This window comes from Hyla sarda, chromosome 2 (assembly GCF_029499605.1).
Source record: "Hyla sarda isolate aHylSar1 chromosome 2, aHylSar1.hap1, whole genome shotgun sequence".
Taxonomy (NCBI): Eukaryota; Metazoa; Chordata; class Amphibia; order Anura; family Hylidae; genus Hyla; species Hyla sarda.
This window is the reverse complement of record NC_079190.1, coordinates 341,403,990-341,419,710: the sequence shown is the minus strand read 5'-3', so window position 1 is coordinate 341,419,710 and position 15,721 is coordinate 341,403,990. Positions and strand designations below refer to the sequence as shown.

Sequence of the window (15,721 nt, the reverse complement as noted above, 5' to 3'; positions counted from 1 at the left end):
CATATGTTACCTGAGTTTTGATACTTTTGTACTAAAAAAATTTATAGCAGCCTCGTGAGCTTTAGCTCAAAAATACAAAATTTCCTTAAGTTTATTATATGGTTAACTGTAGATTAAAAAAGAAGATAAAGCAAGTAACACTGTAGAGAATTGAAATGCATGGTTTAACACTTTAATTTAACATAACTTGGTGTTACATACTACACTCACCACTCTGAAAGAACTTTCTTCTATTACTTCTTTTGAAAAAAAGAAGAACACAGTCATCAAAAGCAGACAACCATTGCAAAACTGCAATGTTGTCAACCGCTTTCATGCTCAGAAGAAAGCTCTAAATCTCATCATTGTGGATCATGAGCTTGGACTCTTTCAAACACATTTCTCCCTTCAAAGACTTTAGAAATGATCCCTGAAAATATAGCCCTAACAATTAGGATTTTCAGATTTTTCCCACCTATACGGTTTAACCTTTTAACTGAAGCTGAGATCATTTTCAAAAGTTCCGAGTTTGAGTTGTGAAACAAAAAGGTTGTGTCAAATGTCAGTAAAAACAAAATAGTTTTTCAAAGTATGTTGAAGGTTTATATGGAAATCAATGAAATCCTTTAAACATGAGTATGATAGAGTACATGTTGTCATCAGTTGCGTCGAGATCTAGGCTGAGTTCAACTATTCCAAATTTTAACGCAGCCTTACTAAAGAAAATCTCAACATAAAAAAAGTATAAAATATTTGTCATGCCACAACATCTCTTTCCTACAATCATAAAACCGGACTCAGGGCATATGTTACCTGAGTTTTGATACTTTTATACTAAAAAAATTTATAGCAGCCTCCTGAGCTTTGGCTCCAAAATACAAAACTTTCTTAAGTTTATTATATGGTTAACTGTAGATTAAAAAAGAAGATAAAGCAAGTAACACTGTAGAGAATTGAAATGCATGGTTTAACACTTTAATTTAACATAACTTGGTGTAACATACTACACTCACCACTCTGAAAGAACTTTCTTCTATTACTTCTTTTGAAAAAAAGAAGAACACAGTCATCAAAAGCAGACAACCATTGCAAAACTGCAATGTTGTCAACCACTTTCATGCTCAGAAGAAAGCTCTAAATCTCATCATTGTGGATAGTGAGCTTGGACTCTTTCAGCCACATTTCTCCCTTCAAAGACTTTAGAAATGATCCCTGAAAATATAGCCCTAACAATTAGGATTTTCAGATTTTTCCCACCTATACGATTTAACCTTTTAACTGAAGCTAAGATCATTTTCAAAAGTTCAGAGTTTGAGTTGTGAAACAAAAAGGTTGTGTCAAATGTCAGTAAAAACAAAATAGTTTTTCAAAGTATGTTGAAGGTTTATATGGAAATCAATTAAATCCTTTAAACATGAGTATGATAGAGTACATGTTGTCATCAGTTGCGTCGAGATCTAGGCTGAGTTCAACTATTCCAGATGTTAAGCCAGCCTTACTAAAGAAAATCTCAACATAAAAAAAGTATAAAATATTTGTCATGCCACAACATCTCTTTCCTACAATCCAAAAACCGGACTCAGGGCATATGTTACCTGAGTTTTGATACTTTTGTACTAAAAAAAAACTTTATAGCAGCCTCCTGAGCTTTGGCTCCAAAATACAAAACTTTCTTAAGTTTATTATATGGTTAACTGTAGATTAAAAAAAGAAGATAGAGCAAGTAACACAGTAGAGAATTGAAACGCATGGTTTAACACTTTAATTTAACATAACTTGGTGTTACATACTACACTCACCACTCTGAAATAACTTTCTTCTATTACTTCTTTTGAAAAAATGAACACAGTCATCAAAAGCAGACAATCATTGCAAAACTGCAATGTTGTCAACTGTTTTCATGCTCAGAAGAAAGCTCTAAATCTCATCATTGTGGATAGTGAGCTTGGACTCTTTCAGCCACATTTCTCCCTTCAAAGACTTTAGAAATGATACCTAAAAGTTTAGCCCTAACAATTAGGATTTTCAGATTTTTCCCACCTATACGGTTTAACCTTTTAACTAAAGCTGAGATCATTTTCAAAAGTTCCGAGTTTGAGTTGTGAAACAAAAAGGTTGTGTCAAATGTCAGTAAAAACAAAATAGTTTTTCAAAGTATGTTGAAGATTTATATGGAAATCCTTTAAACATGAGTATGATAGAGTACATGTTGTCATCAGTTGCGTCGAGATCTAGGCTGAGTTCAACTATTCCAGATGTTAACCCAGCCTTACTAAAGAAAATCTCAACATAAAAAAAGTATAAAATATTTGTCATGCCACAACATCTCTTTCCTACAATCATAAAACCGGACTCAGGGCATATGTTACCTGAGTTTTGATACTTTTGTACTAAAAAAATTTATAGCAGCCTCGTGAGCTTTAGCTCAAAAATACAAAATTTCCTTAAGTTTATTATATGGTTAACTGTAGATTAAAAAAGAAGATAAAGCAAGTAACACTGTAGAGAATTGAAATGCATGGTTTAACACTTTAATTTAACATAACTTGGTGTTACATACTACACTCACCACTCTGAAAGAACTTTCTTCTATTACTTCTTTTGAAAAAAAAGAAGAACACAGTCATCAAAAGCAGACAACCATTGCAAAACTGCAATGTTGTCAACCGCTTTCATGCTCAGAAGAAAGCTCTAAATCTCATCATTGTGGATCGTGAGCTTGGACTCTTTCAGACACATTTCTCCCTTCAAAGACTTTAGAAATGATCCCTGAAAATATAGCCCTAACAATTAGGATTTTCAGATTTTTCCCACCTATACGATTTAACCTTTTAACTGAAGCTGAGATCATTTTCAAAAGTTCCGAGTTTGAGTTGTGAAACAAAAAGGTTGTGTCAAATGTCAGTAAAAACAAAATAATTTTTCAAAGTATGTTGAAGGTTTATATGGAAATCAATTAAATCCTTTAAACATGAGTATGATAGAGTACATGTTGTCATCAGTTGCGTCGAGATCTAGGCTGAGTTCAACTATTCCAGATGTTAAGCCAGCCTTACTAAAGAAAATCTCAACATAAAAAAAGTATAAAATATTTGTCATGCCACAACATCTCTTTCCTACAATCCAAAAACCGGACTCAGGGCATATGTTACCTGAGTTTTGATACTTTTGTACTAAAAAAAAACTTTATAGCAGCCTCCTGAGCTTTGGCTCCAAAATACAAAACTTTCTTAAGTTTATTATATGGTTAACTGTAGATTAAAAAAAGAAGATAGAGCAAGTAACACAGTAGAGAATTGAAACGCATGGTTTAACACTTTAATTTAACATAACTTGGTGTTACATACTACACTCACCACTCTGAAAGAACTTTCTTCTATTACTTCTTTTGAAAAAATGAACACAGTCATCAAAAGCAGACAACCATTGCAAAACTGCAATGTTGTCAACCACTTTCATGCTCAGAAGAAAGCTCTAAATCTCATCATTGTGGATAGTGAGCTTGGACTCTTTCAGCCACATTTCTCCCTTCAAAGACTTTAGAAATGATCCCTGAAAATATAGCCCTAACAATTAGGATTTTCAGATTTTTCCCACCTATACGATTTAACCTTTTAACTGAAGCTGAGATCATTTTCAAAAGTTCCGAGTTTGAGTTGTGAAACAAAAAGGTTGTGTCAAATGTCAGTAAAAACAAAATAGTTTTTCAAAGTATGTTGAAGGTTTATATGGAAATCAATGAAATCCTTTAAACATGAGTATGATAGAGTACATGTTGTCATCAGTTGCGTCGAGATCTAGGCTGAGTTCAACTATTCCAGATGTTAAGCCAGCCTTACTAAAGAAAATCTCAACATAAAAAAAGTATAAAATATTTGTCATGCCACAACATCTCTTTCCTACAATCCAAAAACCGGACTCAGGGCATATGTTACCTGAGTTTTGATACTTTTGTACTAAAAAAAAACTTTATAGCAGCCTCCTGAGCTTTGGCTCCAAAATACAAAACTTTCTTAAGTTTATTATATGGTTAACTGTAGATTAAAAAAAGAAGATAGAGCAAGTAACACAGTAGAGAATTGAAACGCATGGTTTAATACTTTAATTTAACATAACTTGGTGTTACATACTACACTCACCACTCTGAAAGAACTTTCTTCTATTACTTCTTTTGAAAAAATGAACACAGTCATCAAAAGCAGACAACCATTGCAAAACTGCAATGTTGTCAACTGTTTTCATGCTCAGAAGAAAGCTCTAAATCTCATCATTGTGGATCGTGAGCTTGGACTTTTTCAGACACATTTCTCCCTTCAAAGACTTTAGAAATGATCCCTGAAAATATAGCCCTAACAATTAGGATTTTCAGATTTTTCCCACCTATACGATTTAACCTTTTAACTGAAGCTGAGATCATTTTCAAAAGTTCAGAGTTTGAGTTGTGAAACAAAAAGGTTGTATCAAATGTCAGTAAAAACAAAATAGTTTTTCAAAGTATGTTGAAGGTTTATATGGAAATCAATTAAATCCTTTAAACATGAGTATGATAGAGTACATGTTGTCATCAGTTGCGTCGAGATCTAGGCTGAGTTCAACTATTCCAGATGTTAAGCCAGCCTTACTAAAGAAAATCTCAACATAAAAAAAGTATAAAATATTTGTCATGCCACAACATCTCTTTCCTACAATCCAAAAACCGGACTCAGGGCATATGTTACCTGAGTTTTGATACTTTTGTACTAAAAAAAAACTTTATAGCAGCCTCCTGAGCTTTGGCTCCAAAATACAAAACTTTCTTAAGTTTATTATATGGTTAACTGTAGATTAAAAAAAGAAGATAGAGCAAGTAACACAGTAGAGAATTGAAACGCATGGTTTAACACTTTAATTTAACATAACTTGGTGTTACATACTACACTCACCACTCTGAAAGAACTTTCTTCTATTACTTCTTTTGAAAAAATGAACACAGTCATCAAAAGCAGACAACCATTGCAAAACTGCAATGTTGTCAACTGTTTTCATGCTCAGAAGAAAGCTCTAAATCTCATCATTGTGGATAGTGAGCTTGGACTCTTTCAGCCACATTTCTCCCTTCAAAGACTTTAGAAATGATCCCTAAAAGTTTAGCCCTAACAATTAGGATTTTCAGATTTTTCCCACCTATACGGTTTAACCTTTTAACTAAAGCTGAGATCATTTTCAAAAGTTCCGAGTTTGAGTTGTGAAACAAAAAGGTTGTGTCAAATGTCAGTAAAAACAAAATAGTTTTTCAAAGTATGTTGAAGGTTTATATGGAAATCCTTTAAACATGAGTATGATAGAGTACATGTTGTCATCAGTTGCGTCGAGATCTAGGCTGAGTTCAACTATTCCAGATGTTAACCCAGCCTTACTAAAGAAAATCTCAACATATAAAAAGTATAAAATATTTGTCATGCCACAACATCTCTTTCCTACAATCATAAAACCGGACTCAGGGCATATGTTACCTGAGTTTTGATACTTTTGTACTAAAAAAATTTATAGCAGCCTCGTGAGCTTTAGCTCAAAAATACAAAATTTCCTTAAGTTTATTATATGGTTAACTGTAGATTAAAAAAGAAGATAAAGCAAGTAACACTGTAGAGAATTGAAATGCATGGTTTAACACTTTAATTTAACATAACTTGGTGTTACATACTACACTCACCACTCTGAAAGAACTTTCTTCTATTACTTCTTTTGAAAAAAAAGAAGAACACAGTCAACAAAAGCAGACAACCATTGCAAAACTGCAATGTTGTCAACCGCTTTCATGCTCAGAAGAAAGCTCTAAATCTCATCATTGTGGATCGTGAGCTTGGACTCTTTCAGACACATTTCTCCCTTCAAAGACTTTAGAAACGATCCCTGAAAATATAGCCCTAACAATTAGGATTTTCAGATTTTTCCCACCTATACGATTTAACCTTTTAACTGAAGCTGAGATCATTTTCAAAAGTTCAGAGTTTGAGTTGTGAAACAAAAAGGTTGTGTCAAATGTCAGTAAAAACAAAATAGTTTTTCAAAGTATGTTGAAGGTTTATATGGAAATCAATTAAATCCTTTAAACATGAGTATGATAGAGTACATGCTGTCATCAGTTGCGTCGAGATCTAGGCTGAGTTCAACTATTCCAGATTTTAACGCAGCCTTACTAAAGAAAATCTCAACATAAAAAAAGTATAAAATATTTGTCATGCCACAACATCTCTTTCCTACAATCATAAAACCGGACTCAGGGCATATGTTACCTGAGTTTTGATACTTTTGTACTAAAAAAAAACTTTATAGCAGCCTCCTGAGCTTTGGCTCCAAAATACAAAACTTTCTTAAGTTTATTATATGGTTAACTGTAGATTAAAAAAAGAAGATAGAGCAAGTAACACAGTAGAGAATTGAAACGCATGGTTTAACACTTTAATTTAACATAACTTGGTGTAACATACTACACTCACCACTCTGAAAGAACTTTCTTCTATTACTTCTTTTGAAAAAATGAACACAGTCATCAAAAGCAGACAACCATTGCAAAACTGCAATGTTGTCAACTGTTTTCATGCTCAGAAGAAAGCTCTAAATCTCATCATTGTGGATAGTGAGCTTGGACTCTTTCAGCCACATTTCTCCCTTCAAAGACTTTAGAAATGATCCCTAAAAGTTTAGCCCTAACAATTAGGATTTTCAGATTTTTCCCACCTATACGGTTTAACCTTTTAACTAAAGCTGAGATCATTTTCAAAAGTTCCAAGTTTGAGTTGTGAAACAAAAAGGTTGTGTCAAATGTCAGTAAAAACAAAATAGTTTTTCAAAGTATGTTGAAGGTTTATATGGAAATCAATGAAATCCTTTAAACATGAGTATGATAGAGTACATGTTGTCATCAGTTGCGTCGAGATCTAGGCTGAGATCAACTATTCCAGATGTTAAGCCAGCCTTACTAAAGAAAATCTCAACATAAAAAAAGTATAAAATATTTGTCATGCCACAACATCTCTTTCCTACAATCATAAAACCGGACTCAGGGCATATGTTACCTGAGTTTTGATACTTTTGTACTAAAAAAATTTATAGCAGCCTCGTGAGCTTTAGCTCAAAAATACAAAATTTCCTTAAGTTTATTATATGGTTAACTGTAGATTAAAAAAGAAGATAAAGCAAGTAACACTGTAGAGAATTGAAATGCATGGTTTAACACTTTAATTTAACATAACTTGGTGTTACATACTACACTCACCACTCTGAAAGAACTTTCTTCTATTACTTCTTTTGAAAAAAAAGAAGAACACAGTCATCAAAAGCAGACAACCATTGCAAAACTGCAATGTTGTCAACCGCTTTCATGCTCAGAAGAAAGCTCTAAATCTCATCATTGTGGATCGTGAGCTTGGACTCTTTCAGACACATTTCTCCCTTCAAAGACTTTAGAAATGATCCCTGAAAATATAGCCCTAACAATTAGGATTTTCAGATTTTTCCCACCTATACGATTTAACCTTTTAACTGAAGCTGAGATCATTTTCAAAAGTTCAGAGTTTGAGTTGTGAAACAAAAAGGTTGTGTCAAATGTCAGTAAAAACAAAATAGTTTTTCAAAGTATGTTGAAGGTTTATATGGAAATCAATTAAATCCTTTAAACATGAGTATGATAGAGTACATGTTGTCATCAGTTGCGTCGAGATCTAGGCTGAGTTCAACTATTCCAGATGTTAAGCCAGCCTTACTAAAGAAAATCTCAACATAAAAAAAGTATAAAATATTTGTCATGCCACAACATCTCTTTCCTACAATCCAAAAACCGGACTCAGGGCATATGTTACCTGAGTTTTGATACTTTTGTACTAAAAAAAAACTTTATAGCAGCCTCCTGAGCTTTGGCTCCAAAATACAAAACTTTCTTAAGTTTATTATATGGTTAACTGTAGATTAAAAAAAGAAGATAGAGCAAGTAACACAGTAGAGAATTGAAACGCATGGTTTAACACTTTAATTTAACATAACTTGGTGTTAAATACTACACTCACCAATCTGAAAGAACTTTCTTCTATTACTTCTTTTGAAAAAATGAACACAGTCATCAAAAGCAGACAACCATTGCAAAACTGCAATGTTGTCAACTGTTTTCATGCTCAGAAGAAAGCTCTAAATCTCATCATTGTGGATAGTGAGCTTGGACTCTTTCAGCCACATTTCTCCCTTCAAAGACTTTAGAAATGATCCCTAAAAGTTTAGCCCTAACAATTAGGATTTTCAGATTTTTCCCACCTATACGGTTTAACCTTTTAACTAAAGCTGAGATCATTTTCAAAAGTTCCGAGTTTGAGTTGTGAAACAAAAAGGTTGTGTCAAATGTCAGTAAAAACAAAATAGTTTTTCAAAGTATGTTGAAGGTTTATATGGAAATCAATGAAATCCTTTAAACATGAGTATGATAGAGTACATGTTGTCATCAGTTGCGTCGAGATCTAGGCTGAGTTCAACTATTCCAGATGTTAACCCAGCCTTACTAAAGAAAATCTCAACATAAAAAAAGTATAAAATATTTGTCATGCCACAACATCTCTTTCCTACAATCATAAAACCGGACTCAGGGCATATGTTACCTGAGTTTTGATACTTTTGTACTAAAAAAATTTATAGCAGCCTCGTGAGCTTTAGCTCAAAAATACAAAATTTCCTTAAGTTTATTATATGGTTAACTGTAGATTAAAAAAGAAGATAAAGCAAGTAACATTGTAGAGAATTGAAATGCATGGTTTAACACTTTAACATAACTTGGTGTAACATACTACACTCACCACTCTGAAAGAACTTTCTTCTATTACTTCTTTTGAAAAAAAGAAGAACACAGTCATCAAAAGCAGACAACCATTGCAAAACTGCAATGTTGTCAACTGTTTTCATGCTCAGAAGAAAGCTCTAAATCTCATCATTGTGGATAGTGAGCTTGGACTCTTTCAGCCACATTTCTCCCTTCAAAGACTTTAGAAATGATCCCTAAAAGTTTAGCCCTAACAATTAGGATTTTCAGATTTTTCCCACCTATACGGTTTAACCTTTTAACTAAAGCTGAGATCATTTTCAAAAGTTCCGAGTTTGAGTTGTGAAACAAAAAGGTTGTGTCAAATGTCAGTAAAAACAAAATAGTTTTTCAAAGTATGTTGAAGGTTTATATGGAAATCAATGAAATCCTTTAAACATGAGTATGATAGAGTACATGTTGTCATCAGTTGCGTCGAGATCTAGGCTGAGTTCAACTATTCCAGATTTTAACGCAGCCTTACTAAAGAAAATCTCAACATAAAAAAAGTATAAAATATTTGTCATGCCACAACATCTCTTTCCTACAATCATAAAACCGGACTCAGGGCATATGTTACCTGAGTTTTGATACTTTTATACTAAAAAAATTTATAGCAGCCTCCTGAGCTTTGGCTCCAAAATACAAAACTTTCTTAAGTTTATTATATGGTTAACTGTAGATTAAAAAAGAAGATAAAGCAAGTAACACTGTAGAGAATTGAAATGCATGGTTTAACACTTTAATTTAACATAACTTGGTGTAACATACTACACTCACCACTCTGAAAGAACTTTCTTCTATTACTTATTTTGAAAAAAAGAAGAACACAGTCATCAAAAGCAGACAACCATTGCAAAACTGCAATGTTGTCAACCACTTTCATGCTCAGAAGAAAGCTCTAAATCTCATCATTGTGGATAGTGAGCTTGGACTCTTTCAGCCACATTTCTCCCTTCAAAGACTTTAGAAATGATCCCTGAAAATATAGCCCTAACAATTAGGATTTTCAGATTTTTCCCACCTATACGATTTAACCTTTTAACTGAGGCTGAGATCATTTTCAAAAGTTCCGAGTTTGAGTTGTGAAACAAAAAGGTTGTGTCAAATGTCAGTAAAAACAAAATAGTTTTTCAAAGTATGTTGAAGGTTTATATGGAAATCAATGAAATCCTTTAAACATGAGTATGATAGAGTACATGTTGTCATCAGTTGCGTCGAGATCTAGGCTGAGTTCAACTATTCCAGATGTTAAGCCAGCCTTACTAAAGAAAATCTCAACATAAAAAAAGTATAAAATATTTGTCATGCCACAACATCTCTTTCCTACAATCATAAAACCGGACTCAGGGCATATGTTACCTGAGTTTTGATACTTTTGTACTAAAAAAATTTATAGCAGCCTCCTGAGCTTTGGCTCCAAAATACAAAACTTTCTTAAGTTTATTATATGGTTAACTGTAGATTAAAAAAAGAAGATAGAGCAAGTAACACAGTAGAGAATTTAAACGCATGGTTTAACACTTTAATTTAACAAAACTTGGTGTTACATACTACACTCACCACTCTGAAAGAACTTTCTTCTATTACTTATTTTGAAAAAAAGAAGAACACAGTCATCAAAAGCAGACAACCATTGCAAAACTGCAATGTTGTCAACCACTTTCATGCTCAGAAGAAAGCTCTAAATCTCATCATTGTGGATAGTGAGCTTGGACTCTTTCAGCCACATTTCTCCCTTCAAAGACTTTAGAAATGATCCCTGAAAATATAGCCCTAACAATTAGGATTTTCAGATTTTTCCCACCTATACGGTTTAACCTTTTAACTAAAGCTGAGATCATTTTCAAAAGTTCCGAGTTTGAGTTGTGAAACAAAAAGGTTGTGTCAAATGTCAGTAAAAACAAAATAGTTTTTCAAAGTATGTTGAAGGTTTATATGGAAATCAATGAAATCCTTTAAACATGAGTATGATAGAGTACATGTTGTCATCAGTTGCGTCGAGATCTAGGCTGAGTTCAACTATTCCAGATTTTAACGCAGCCTTACTAAAGAAAATCTCAACATAAAAAAAGTATAAAATATTTGTCATGCCACAACATCTCTTTCCTACAATCCAAAAACCGGACTCAGGGCATATGTTACCTGAGTTTTGATACTTTTGTACTAAAAAAAAACTTTATAGCAGCCTCCTGAGCTTTGGCTCCAAAATACAAAACTTTCTTAAGTTTATTATATGGTTAACTGTAGATTAAAAAAAGAAGATAGAGCAAGTAACACAGTAGAGAATTGAAACGCATGGTTTAATACTTTAATTTAACATAACTTGGTGTTACATACTACACTCACCACTCTGAAAGAACTTTCTTCTATTACTTCTTTTGAAAAAATGAACACAGTCATCAAAAGCAGACAACCATTGCAAAACTGCAATGTTGTCAACTGTTTTCATGCTCAGAAGAAAGCTCTAAATCTCATCATTGTGGATCGTGAGCTTGGACTTTTTCAGACACATTTCTCCCTTCAAAGACTTTAGAAATGATCCCTGAAAATATAGCCCTAACAATTAGGATTTTCAGATTTTTCCCACCTATACGATTTAACCTTTTAACTGAAGCTGAGATCATTTTCAAAAGTTCAGAGTTTGAGTTGTGAAACAAAAAGGTTGTATCAAATGTCAGTAAAAACAAAATAGTTTTTCAAAGTATGTTGAAGGTTTATATGGAAATCAATTAAATCCTTTAAACATGAGTATGATAGAGTACATGTTGTCATCAGTTGCGTCGAGATCTAGGCTGAGTTCAACTATTCCAGATGTTAACCCAGCCTTACTAAAGAAAATCTCAACATAAAAAAAGTATAAAATATTTGTCATGCCACAACATCTCTTTCCTACAATCATAAAACCGGACTCAGGGCATATGTTACCTGAGTTTTGATACTTTTGTACTAAAAAAATTTATAGCAGCCTCCTGAGCTTTGGCTCCAAAATACAAAACTTTCTTAAGTTTATTATATGGTTAACTGTAGATTAAAAAAAGAAGATAGAGCAAGTAACACAGTAGAGAATTTAAACGCATGGTTTAACACTTTAATTTAACAAAACTTGGTGTTACATACTACACTCACCACTCTGAAAGAACTTTCTTCTATTACTTCTTTTGAAAAAAAGAAGAACATAGTCATCAAATGCAGACAACCATTGCTAAACTGCAATGTTGTCAACTGCTTTCATGCTCAGAATAAAGCTCTAAATTTCATCATTGTGGATAGTGAGCTTGGACGCTTTCAGCCATATTTCTCCCTTCAAAGACTTTAGAAATGATCCCTGAAAGTTTAGCCCTAACAATTAGGATTTTCAGATTTTTCCCACCTATACGGTTTAACCTTTTAACTGAAGCTGAGATCATTTTCAAAAGTTCCGAGTTTGAGTTGTGAAACAAAAAGGTTGTGTCAAATGTCAGTAAAAACAAAATAGTTTTTCAAAGTATGTTGAAGGTTTATATGGAAATCCTTCAAACATGAGTATGATAGAGTACATGTTGTCATCAGTTGAGTCGATATCTAGGCTGAGTTCAACTATTCCAGATGTTAACCCAGCCTTACTAAAGAAAATCTCAACATAAAAAAAGTATAAAATATTTGTCATGCCACAACATCTCTTTCCTACAATCATAAAACCGGACTCAGGGCATATGTTACCTGAGTTTTGATACTTTTGTAATGAAAAAAACCTTATAGCAGCCTCGTGAGCTTTGGCTCAAAAATACAAAACTTTCTTAAGTTTATTATATGGTTAACTGTAGATTAAAAAACGAAGATAGAGCAAGTAACACTGTAGAGAATTGAAACGCATGGCTTAACACTTTAATTTAACATAACTTGGTGTTACATACTACGCTCACCACTCTGAAAGAACTTTCTTCTATTACTTCTTTTGAAAAAAAGAAGAACACAGTCATCAAAAGCAGACAACCATTGCTAAACTGCAATGTTGTCAACTGCTTTCATGCTCAGAAGAAAGCTCTAAATCTCATCATTGTGGATAGTGAGCTTGGACTCTTTCAGCCACATTTCTCCCTTCAAAGACTTTAGAAATGATCCCTGAAAGTATAGCCCTAACAATTAGGATTTTCAGATTTTTCCCACCTATACGGTTTAACCTTTTAACTGAAGCTGAGATCATTTTCAAAAGTTCCGAGTTTGAGTTGTGAAACAAAAAGGTTGTGTCAAATGTCAGTAAAAACAAAATAGTTTTTCAAAGTATGTTGAAGGTTTATATGGAAATCAATGAAATCCTTTAAACATGAGTATGATAGAGTACATGTTGTCATCAGTTGCGTCGAGATCTAGGCTGAGTTCAACTATTCCAGATTTTAACGCAGCCTTACTAAAGAAAATCTCAACATAAAAAAAGTATAAAATATTTGTCATGCCACAACATCTCTTTCCTACAATCATAAAACCGGACTCAGGGCATATGTTACCTGAGTTTTGATACTTTTATACTAAAAAAATTTATAGCAGCCTCCTGAGCTTTGGCTCCAAAATACAAAACTTTCTTAAGTTTATTATATGGTTAACTGTAGATTAAGAAAGAAGATAAAGCAAGTAACACTATAGAGAATTGAAATGCATGGTTTAACACTTTGATTTAACATAACTTGGTGTAACATACTACACTCACCACTCTGAAAGAACTTTCTTCTATTACTTCTTTTGAAAAAATGAACACAGTCATCAAAAGCAGACAACCATTGCAAAACTGCAATGTTGTCAACTGTTTTCATGCTCAGAAGAAAGCTCTAAATCTCATCATTGTGGATAGTGAGCTTGGACTCTTTCAGCCACATTTCTCCCTTCAAAGACTTTAGAAATGATCCCTAAAAGTTTAGCCCTAACAATTAGGATTTTCAGATTTTTCCCACCTATACGGTTTAACCTTTTAACTAAAGCTGAGATCATTTTCAAAAGTTCCGAGTTTGAGTTGTGAAACAAAAAGGTTGTGTCAAATGTCAGTAAAAACAAAATAGTTTTTCAAAGTATGTTGAAGGTTTATATGGAAATCAATGAAATCCTTTAAACATGAGTATGATAGAGTACATGTTGTCATCAGTTGCGTAGAGATCTAGGCTGAGTTCAACTATTCCAGATGTTAACCCAGCCTTACTAAAGAAAATCTCAACATAAAAAAAGTATAAAATATTTGTCATGCCACAACATCTCTTTCCTACAATCATAAAACCGGACTCAGGGCATATGTTACCTGAGTTTTGATACTTTTGTACTAAAAAAATTTATAGCAGCCTCGTGAGCTTTAGCTCAAAAATACAAAATTTCCTTAAGTTTATTATATGGTTAACTGTAGATTAAAAAAGAAGATAAAGCAAGTAACACTGTAGAGAATTGAAATGCATGGTTTAACACTTTAATTTAACATAACTTGGTGTTACATACTACACTCACCACTCTGAAAGAACTTTCTTCTATTACTTCTTTTGAAAAAAAGAAGAACACAGTCATCAAAAGCAGACAACCATTGCAAAACTGCAATGTTGTCAACCGCTTTCATGCTCAGAAGAAAGCTCTAAATCTCATCATTGTGGATCATGAGCTTGGACTCTTTCAGACACATTTCTCCCTTCAAAGACTTTAGAAATGATCCCTGAAAATATAGCCCTAACAATTAGGATTTTCAGATTTTTCCCACCTATACGGTTTAACCTTTTAACTGAAGCTGAGATCATTTTCAAAAGTTCCGAGTTTGAGTTGTGAAACAAAAAGGTTGTGTCAAATGTCAGTAAAAACAAAATAGTTTTTCAAAGTATGTTGAAGGTTTATATGGAAATCAATGAATTCCTTTAAACATGAGTATGATAGAGTACATGTTGTCATCAGTTGCATCGAGATCTAGGCTGAGTTCAACTATTCCAGATTTTAACGCAGCCTTACTAAAGAAAATCTCAACATAAAAAAAGTATAAAATATTTGTCATGCCACAACATCTCTTTCCTACAATCCAAAAACCGGACTCAGGGCATATGTTACCTGAGTTTTGATACTTTTGTACTAAAAAAAAACTTTATAGCAGCCTCCTGAGCTTTGGCTCCAAAATACAAAACTTTCTTAAGTTTATTATATGGTTAACTGTAGATTAAAAAAAGAAGATAGAGCAAATAACACAGTAGAGAATTGAAACGCATGGTTTAACACTTTAATTTAACATAACTTGGTGTTACATACTACACTCACCACTCTGAAAGAACTTTCTTCTATTACTTCTTTTGAAAAAATGAACACAGTCATCAAATGCAGACAACCATTGCAAAACTGCAATGTTGTCAACTGTTTTCATGCTCAGAAGAAAGCTCTAAATCTCATCATTGTGGATAGTGAGCTTGGACTCTTTCAGCCACATTTCTCCCTTCAAAGACTTTAGAAATGATCCCTAAAAGTTTAGCCCTAACAATTAGGATTTTCAGATTTTTCCCACCTATACGGTTTAACCTTTTAACTAAAGCTGAGATCATTTTCAAAAGTTCCGAGTTTGAGTTGTGAAACAAAAAGGTTGTGTCAAATGTCAGTAAAAACAAAATAGTTTTTCAAAGTATGTTGAAGGTTTATATGGAAATCAATGAAATCCTTTAAACATGAGTATGATAGAGTACATGTTGTCATCAGTTGCGTCGAGATCTAGGCTGAGTTCAACTATTCCAGATGTTAACCCAGCCTTACTAAAGAAAATCTCAACATAAAAAAAGTATAAAATATTTGTCATGCCACAACATCTCTTTCCTACAATCATAAAACCGGACTCAGGGCATATGTTACCTGAGTTTTGATACTTTTATACTAAAAAAATTTATAGCAGCCTCCTGAGCTTTGGCTCCAAAATACAAAACTTTCTTAAGTTTATTATAT

The 15,721-nt window shown here is 33.1% G+C and overlaps 20 non-coding genes across 20 annotated transcripts; all 20 read right to left on the bottom strand.

Annotated features, from left to right (window-relative positions):
• Positions 1-208: 208 nt before the first annotated feature.
• On the bottom strand, positions 209-425 carry LOC130359148 (small nucleolar RNA U3). The gene has a single exon (XR_008889914.1). It is a non-coding gene; the product is annotated as a small nucleolar RNA U3 (small nucleolar RNA).
• Positions 426-990: 565 nt separating this feature from the next.
• Positions 991-1,207, bottom strand: LOC130358991 (small nucleolar RNA U3). Its single transcript, XR_008889773.1, has one exon. It is a non-coding gene; the product is annotated as a small nucleolar RNA U3 (small nucleolar RNA).
• Positions 1,208-1,776: 569 nt separating this feature from the next.
• Positions 1,777-1,990, bottom strand: LOC130359364 (small nucleolar RNA U3). The gene has a single exon (XR_008890105.1). It is a non-coding gene; the product is annotated as a small nucleolar RNA U3 (small nucleolar RNA).
• Positions 1,991-2,546: 556 nt separating this feature from the next.
• On the bottom strand, positions 2,547-2,764 carry LOC130359116 (small nucleolar RNA U3). The gene has a single exon (XR_008889885.1). It is a non-coding gene; the product is annotated as a small nucleolar RNA U3 (small nucleolar RNA).
• A 569-nt stretch (positions 2,765-3,333) lies between these two features.
• LOC130359272 (small nucleolar RNA U3) lies at positions 3,334-3,547 on the bottom strand. The gene has a single exon (XR_008890024.1). It is a non-coding gene; the product is annotated as a small nucleolar RNA U3 (small nucleolar RNA).
• A 569-nt stretch (positions 3,548-4,116) lies between these two features.
• On the bottom strand, positions 4,117-4,330 carry LOC130359297 (small nucleolar RNA U3). Its single transcript, XR_008890047.1, has one exon. It is a non-coding gene; the product is annotated as a small nucleolar RNA U3 (small nucleolar RNA).
• A 569-nt stretch (positions 4,331-4,899) lies between these two features.
• LOC130359157 (small nucleolar RNA U3) lies at positions 4,900-5,113 on the bottom strand. Its single transcript, XR_008889923.1, has one exon. It is a non-coding gene; the product is annotated as a small nucleolar RNA U3 (small nucleolar RNA).
• Positions 5,114-5,669: 556 nt separating this feature from the next.
• Positions 5,670-5,887, bottom strand: LOC130359324 (small nucleolar RNA U3). Its single transcript, XR_008890071.1, has one exon. It is a non-coding gene; the product is annotated as a small nucleolar RNA U3 (small nucleolar RNA).
• A 569-nt stretch (positions 5,888-6,456) lies between these two features.
• On the bottom strand, positions 6,457-6,670 carry LOC130359156 (small nucleolar RNA U3). The gene has a single exon (XR_008889922.1). It is a non-coding gene; the product is annotated as a small nucleolar RNA U3 (small nucleolar RNA).
• Positions 6,671-7,235: 565 nt separating this feature from the next.
• LOC130359115 (small nucleolar RNA U3) lies at positions 7,236-7,453 on the bottom strand. The gene has a single exon (XR_008889884.1). It is a non-coding gene; the product is annotated as a small nucleolar RNA U3 (small nucleolar RNA).
• A 569-nt stretch (positions 7,454-8,022) lies between these two features.
• Positions 8,023-8,236, bottom strand: LOC130359312 (small nucleolar RNA U3). Its single transcript, XR_008890060.1, has one exon. It is a non-coding gene; the product is annotated as a small nucleolar RNA U3 (small nucleolar RNA).
• A 560-nt stretch (positions 8,237-8,796) lies between these two features.
• On the bottom strand, positions 8,797-9,013 carry LOC130360118 (small nucleolar RNA U3). The gene has a single exon (XR_008890597.1). It is a non-coding gene; the product is annotated as a small nucleolar RNA U3 (small nucleolar RNA).
• A 565-nt stretch (positions 9,014-9,578) lies between these two features.
• Positions 9,579-9,795, bottom strand: LOC130359206 (small nucleolar RNA U3). The gene has a single exon (XR_008889966.1). It is a non-coding gene; the product is annotated as a small nucleolar RNA U3 (small nucleolar RNA).
• A 566-nt stretch (positions 9,796-10,361) lies between these two features.
• Positions 10,362-10,578, bottom strand: LOC130359204 (small nucleolar RNA U3). The gene has a single exon (XR_008889965.1). It is a non-coding gene; the product is annotated as a small nucleolar RNA U3 (small nucleolar RNA).
• A 569-nt stretch (positions 10,579-11,147) lies between these two features.
• On the bottom strand, positions 11,148-11,361 carry LOC130359295 (small nucleolar RNA U3). Its single transcript, XR_008890046.1, has one exon. It is a non-coding gene; the product is annotated as a small nucleolar RNA U3 (small nucleolar RNA).
• A 566-nt stretch (positions 11,362-11,927) lies between these two features.
• On the bottom strand, positions 11,928-12,144 carry LOC130359346 (small nucleolar RNA U3). Its single transcript, XR_008890091.1, has one exon. It is a non-coding gene; the product is annotated as a small nucleolar RNA U3 (small nucleolar RNA).
• A 559-nt stretch (positions 12,145-12,703) lies between these two features.
• Positions 12,704-12,920, bottom strand: LOC130360073 (small nucleolar RNA U3). Its single transcript, XR_008890555.1, has one exon. It is a non-coding gene; the product is annotated as a small nucleolar RNA U3 (small nucleolar RNA).
• A 565-nt stretch (positions 12,921-13,485) lies between these two features.
• LOC130359155 (small nucleolar RNA U3) lies at positions 13,486-13,699 on the bottom strand. Its single transcript, XR_008889921.1, has one exon. It is a non-coding gene; the product is annotated as a small nucleolar RNA U3 (small nucleolar RNA).
• A 565-nt stretch (positions 13,700-14,264) lies between these two features.
• Positions 14,265-14,481, bottom strand: LOC130359127 (small nucleolar RNA U3). The gene has a single exon (XR_008889895.1). It is a non-coding gene; the product is annotated as a small nucleolar RNA U3 (small nucleolar RNA).
• Positions 14,482-15,050: 569 nt separating this feature from the next.
• Positions 15,051-15,264, bottom strand: LOC130359262 (small nucleolar RNA U3). The gene has a single exon (XR_008890015.1). It is a non-coding gene; the product is annotated as a small nucleolar RNA U3 (small nucleolar RNA).
• Between the last annotated feature and the right edge of the window lie 457 nt (positions 15,265-15,721).